This window comes from Lampetra fluviatilis, chromosome 49 (genome assembly GCF_964198595.1).
Source record: "Lampetra fluviatilis chromosome 49, kcLamFluv1.1, whole genome shotgun sequence".
Lineage (NCBI taxonomy): Eukaryota > Metazoa > Chordata > Hyperoartia > Petromyzontiformes > Petromyzontidae > Lampetra > Lampetra fluviatilis.
The window spans coordinates 3678591-3684590 of NC_136323.1; the positions used below are offsets into that span (position 1 = coordinate 3678591).

General features: G+C 52.3%; 1 long non-coding RNA gene across 1 annotated transcript in view; it reads left to right on the plus strand.

The window, feature by feature from the left end:
• The window catches only part of LOC144948380 (uncharacterized), a 38845-nt gene extending 37076 nt beyond the window's left edge, over window positions 1–1769 (plus strand). The window contains exon 4 of the long non-coding RNA XR_013640150.1: window positions 1690–1769. This is a non-coding gene — a long non-coding RNA (uncharacterized LOC144948380). The remainder of the gene's footprint in view (window positions 1–1689) is intronic.
• Window positions 1770–6000: the final 4231 nt, after the last annotated feature.

Here is a 6000-nt window from a genome sequence, read left to right on the forward strand (position 1 = left end):
CTCATTCGTTAACTCATTCATTCGTTAACTCATTCACTCATTCACTCACTCGTTGACTCCTGCAAATGTGACTCATCCTGGTGACCTCCTGAGTTCCCACCTGGTTCAACAAAATAAACTTGAAACGTAACAACACGCAGCTTCGTCGCTCACTCATTCACTCATTCACTCACTCATTAGTTAACTCATTCGTTAACTCATTCACTCATTCACTTACTCATTCGTTAACTCATTCACTCGCTCGTTGACTCCTGCAAATGGCACTCATCCTGGTGGCCTCCTGCGTTCCCACCTGGTTCAACAAAATCAACTTGCAACGTAACACACAGCTTCGTCTTTCACTCCTTCACTCATTCACTCACTCATTCGTTAACTCATTCGTTAACTCATTCACTTATTCACTCACTCATTCGTTAACTCATTCACTCGCTCGTTGACTCCTGCAAATGGGACGTATCCTGGTGGCCTCCTGCGTACCCATCTGGTTCAACAAAATAAAACTAAAGTTCGATTCCCGTTTTTTTGGTTCTTTCGGTAAAGTCACGTAGAAGGGAAGTAATAAAATAATAAAAATAAAACATAATAAAATAATTCTCACGACGTTTCGGCTGCAACGCAAGCAGCCGAAACGTCGTGAGAATTATTTTATTATGTTTTATTTTTATTATTTTATTACTTCCCTTCTACGTGACTTTACCGAAAGAACCAAGAAGATGAATCCCTACAGTCACGAAAGCTTTAAATCGAAATTTCGATTCCCGTTCACGGTCAATGTCCGTGAAAAAAAAATCGGAACGGGTTCTGGGTCTCCCTAGATCGACTCAGCCTTAAATGAGTAACTGGTGTGGTGTGTAAACTTCAGCACTGGGGAAACAAAGGCGGCTGGTGTCTGTGTTGGCCACCCACCCCCTCGTGTGCCATGCCGGCCTTCATAGGTGGTGCTCGCTAACAGCACTTGCCACAAGTCTGTTAAGGCTATACGGGGGGTATTTGTCTTTGTGTGTGTGCGTGTGTGTCTATGTTTGATAATGTAATGGCTATTCATTTTATATGTGTCTCTGTCTTGTGTGTGTGTCTGTGTCTTTTTGTGTCTGTTTCTCTGTGTGTCTTTTCTTGTGTCTGTGTGTGTGTCTCTGTTTGTGTGTGTCTATGTCTTTGTTTGTGTCTCTGTGTGTGTCTTTGTGTGTGTGTCTTTGTGTGTGTGTCTCTTTGTCTGTGTGTCTCTGTGTGTGTGTCTTTGTCTTGTATGTGCGTGTGTCTGTGTTTTTTTTGTGTCTGTATGTCTCTCTGTGTGTCTCTGTATGTCTCTGTTTGTGTCTCTGTTTGTGTGTGTGTGTGTCTTTGTTTGTGTCTCTGTGTGTCTCTTTGTCTGTGTGTATCTGTGTGTGTGTCTTTGTTTGTGTCTCTGTGTGTCTCTTTGTCTGTGTGTCTCTGTGTGTGTCTTTGTCTTGTATGTGTGTGTCTCTGTGTGTGTGTCTCTGTGTGTGTCTTTGTTTGTGTCTCTGTGTGTGTCTTTGTGTGTGTCTCTGTGTGTGTGTCTCTGTGTGTGTCTCTGTGTGTGTCTCTGTTTGTGTGTGTGTGTCTCTTTGCCTGTGTGTCTCTGTGTGTGTCTCTGTGTGTCTCTGTGTGTCTCTTTGTCTGTGTGTCTCTGTGTGTGTCTCTGTGTGTGTGTCTCTGTGTGTGTCTCAGGGTGAAACACGGACACATTGGACAGAACTTCACGTTTGTGCTCACCGACGCCGACGGGAAGCACAGTTTCGGGTTCTGCCGCCTCTCTTCTGCCTCCCGCTCCTGTGTGTGCTTACTCAGGTACAGCTCACCTGTACACCTCACCTGTGCACCTCACCTGTGCACCTCACCTGTGCACCTCACCTGTGCACCTCACTTGTGCACCTCACCTGTGCACCTCACCTGTGCACCTCACCTGTACACCTCACCTGTGCACCTCACCTGTACACCTCACCTGTGCACCTCACCTGTGCACCTCACCTGTGCACATCACCTGTGCACCTCACCTGTGCACCTCACCTGTGCACCTCACCTGTGCACCTCACCTGTGCACCTCACCTGTGCACCTCACCTGTGCACCTCACCTGTGCACCTCACCTGTACACAGTAGGCGGAGTAACCTTTAACAGTAGGCGGAGTTACTTTTAACAGTGGGCGGGGCTACCTGAGATGTAGGCGTGCCTAGCTGCCTCTCAGAGCTAATTGATTAATCAACAAACTCCAAACTGCAATTCGCGTTCGGTTCATCTCGGCCGGTTGGGGAGATGCTACAGCTGGGATTCATCACAGCTCACTGCCCCCCCCCTCCCTCCTTGATCCCCCCCCCTCACCCCTCACTTCAACCCCCACCACTTCACCCCCGCCCACCAACGACAACTGATTGGGAGTTTATCTCTTGAGTGGGCGACGTCTTAAACAAACAGTGGCTGCCCAAACCCCTCCCTCTGATCCCCCCCCCTCACTGTCAATCACCCTCCCCTCCACACCCCCCTAACCCCTCCCCTCCACACCCCCCTAACCCCGCCCCACCCCCCTAACCCCTCCCCTCCACACCCCCCTAACCCCGCCCCACCCCCCTAACTCCTCCCCTCCACACCCCCCTAACCCCGCCCCACCCCCCTAACTCCTCCCCTCCACACCCCCCTAACCCCGCCCCACCCCCCTAACCCCTCCCCTCCACACCCCCCTAACTCCTCCCCTCCACACCCCCCTAACCCCGCCCCACCCCCCTAACCCCTCCCCTCCACACCCCCCTAACCCCCCCTGTTAATCAAGCAGAACAGAACGCCCACCTGAGTTCGAATCCCGTTCGTGGCCACGTGGTGTGATGATTCGCCCTTGCGGTCTTGGGCCTCCCCTAGCTCTACTCGGCCTCAAATGAGTACTTGGTGCTGTGTGTCAAAACAAAGGCGGCTGGGCGCGGTGCTGGCCACCCGCCCCCTTAGTGTACCGTGCCGGCCTCCATAGGTGCTGCTACTCGCTAATGGCACTTGCCCCAACAAAGTTTGTTAAGGCTACAACAGGGTGGGGGTGGGGGGGGCGAACTTTGTCTCTGTGCGTGCGTGTGTGTACGGGATCATAACGTGCATCTTACCGCTCATCTCAGTCGGCCGACCCATGGCACCTGCTGGGTCTGTCCCTCCTGCACCTAGCCTGGCACAGTCGGGGGGTACAGCTGGTGGTGCATCTACCGGTCATCTGAGTCAGCCTACCCATGGAACCTGCTGGGTCTGTCCCTCCTGCACCTAGCCTGGCACAGTCGGGGGGTACAGCTGGTGGGTGCATCTACCGGTCATCTGAGTCAGCCGACCCATGGCACCTGCTGGGTCTGTCCCGAGACCTCCTCCTGTCACGCTTCACGTGACCTCAAAGTGCACCTGGCCTGGCACGAGCCCCGTGGTGACGTCACCGTCACCTAGTGGCGTTGGTATTGGTGTTGTGGATCATAACGCAGACTTCAGGGTTTGTCAGCTAGCTCAGTGAGCATTCAAAGGCCTATTTACAACAGTGGTTCATCCACGCGGTTCACGTGTTATTCTTATCATCAGCACCCCCCCCCTTCACCCACCACGGTGCAGACAGGGGCAGCCCCCATCCACCGGATCCTCTCTCTGTCTGTCTTCTCTAAAGAAGGCCCATTGCCCGAAACGCCGTGGTTCGCGGCAGCAGAGATAGAGAGAGTGGGGGGTTTAGGGGGGGGTCGGTGGGGGGGGGACATGGTGATGATAATAATTCATTAATCCATCACGCACGTTGATGGGCATTCATTCATTACGTATGGTGATGATTCATTCATTCATCACGCACGGTGATGATGATAACAATTCATTCATCACGCACGGTGATGATGATTCATTCATTCATCACGCACGCACGGTGATGATGATAATTTATTAATCACGCACGGTGATGATGATAATGAATTCGTTAATTTATCATGCACGTTGATGATCATTCATTCATCACGCACAGTGATGATAATCATTCTTTCATTCATCACGCATAGTGATAATGAATTCGTTAATCCATCGTGCCCGGCCAGTGAAGGGCCGTTGCCCTAAACGGTGTGACCTCTTGACCAGGGCGTTTGCATTTGGACCGCTTCCTGCCGCCATACACCGGGTGTCTCGAGCGATTCGTTTGGGGGTCCCCTGAATAAGACTCACGACGTCGTGAACGCTGATCGATTGCAATCGATTTATTATACAGCGTGACATTTAGAATAAACCCCAACTATAAATTTCGATTTAAAGCTTTCGTGACTGCAGGGATTCATATTCTTGCTTCTTTCGGTAAAGTCACGTAGAAGGGAAATAACAAAATAATAAAATAATATAAATATAAAACAACAAAAAATCCTCAAGACGTTTCGACTGCAACACAAGCAATCGTCATCAGGTGTGAAATCCCATCTCACTTTTTTCAAATGTTCTTGCTGTGGATTTCACACCTGATGATGATTGCTTGTGTTGCAGTCGAAACGTCGTGAGAATTTTTTATTGTTTAGTATTTGTATTATTTTATTATTTCCCTTCTACGTGACTTTACCGAAAGAACCAAGAATATAAACCCCAACTATGTTTGTCTGTTCGTTCATCTCGTGTCACGTGTATGAAGCGCCTTCATCCAAGGCGCTCTGCAAGGCCTGTGAGCGGTTCTGTGAGTTCTAGATTTGTTGAAGCTTTCGTGACTGCAAGGATTCATACTCTTAGGTTTTTCGGTAAAGTCACGTAGGTGAAAAAATTATCATAATAAAATAATAGAAATTATTATTTATGTTATTTATTATTATTTATTTAAAGTCACGTAGAAAAACTAAAATAATAAAATAATAGAAAAAATTTCCCCCTATTATTTTTTATTACTTATTTTTCACCTACGTACGGTACTATGAGGGTAGCTGAAGAGGATGCGGTGAATATGGCCGGGGTATGTGGATGGAGGTGAGTGAGTACGGGAATTACTGTGGGGGGCGGGAGGGGTAAGGCCTGGCTGGTCATTACACCATCACTGGGACCGCTGTTGCTGCTGTAGCCCATGTTGATGGGGGGGGGTGGGGGTGGGGGGAGGGAGGGGAGGGGCTGATTCACACCAGACACTGCTGACAATGATCAGGGTCCGTAAAACCACGGGGGGAGGGAGGGCTGGGGGGGGGGAAGTTGCGGTGATGAACCCCCCCCTCCCCCACCCCCCCCCCTACCCGAGTACTTGGCTTTGTAGTTTGACCCCTGAGACCCCTGACACAATCCCTGCTCCCCCCTCTCCGCTCTCCTTCCTCCTGCTCCCCCATCTCCCTGCTCCCCCATCTCCCTGCTCCCCCCCACACTCTGCTCCCCCCACACTCTGCTCCCCCCACTTCCTGCTCCCCCCACACTCTACTCCCCCCACCCCCTGCTCCCCCATCTCCCTGCTCCCCCCACTTCCTGCTCCCCCCACACTCTGCTCCCCCATCTCCCTGCTCCCCCCCACACTCTGCTCCCCCCACCCCCTGCTCCCCCATCTCTCTGCTCCCCCCACACTCTGCTCCCCCCACCCCCTGCTCCCCCATCTCCCTGCTCCCCCCCACCCCCTGCTCCCCCATCTCCTGCTCCCCCCCACACTCTGCTCCCCCATCTCCCTGCTCCCCCCCACACTCTGCTCCCCCATCTCCCTGCTCCCCCCCACACTCTGCTCCCCCATCTCCCTGCTCCCCCCCACACTCTGCTCCCCCCACCCCCTGCTCCCCCATCTCCCTGCTCCCCCCCACACTCTGCTCCCCCATCTCCCTGCTCCCCCCCACACTCTGCTCCCCCCACTCTCTGCTCCCCCATCTCCTTGCTCCCCCATTATCCTACTCTGCCCACACTCTACTCCCCCTCCTCTCTCTGCTCCCCCCTCTCCCTCCTTCCCACACTCTCTGCTCCCCATCTCCCTGATCCCCCCAACCCTCCCCCTGCTCCCCCCTCTCCCTGCGCCCTCCTCTCACTGATCCCTCTCTCGCGACGCTCTCCA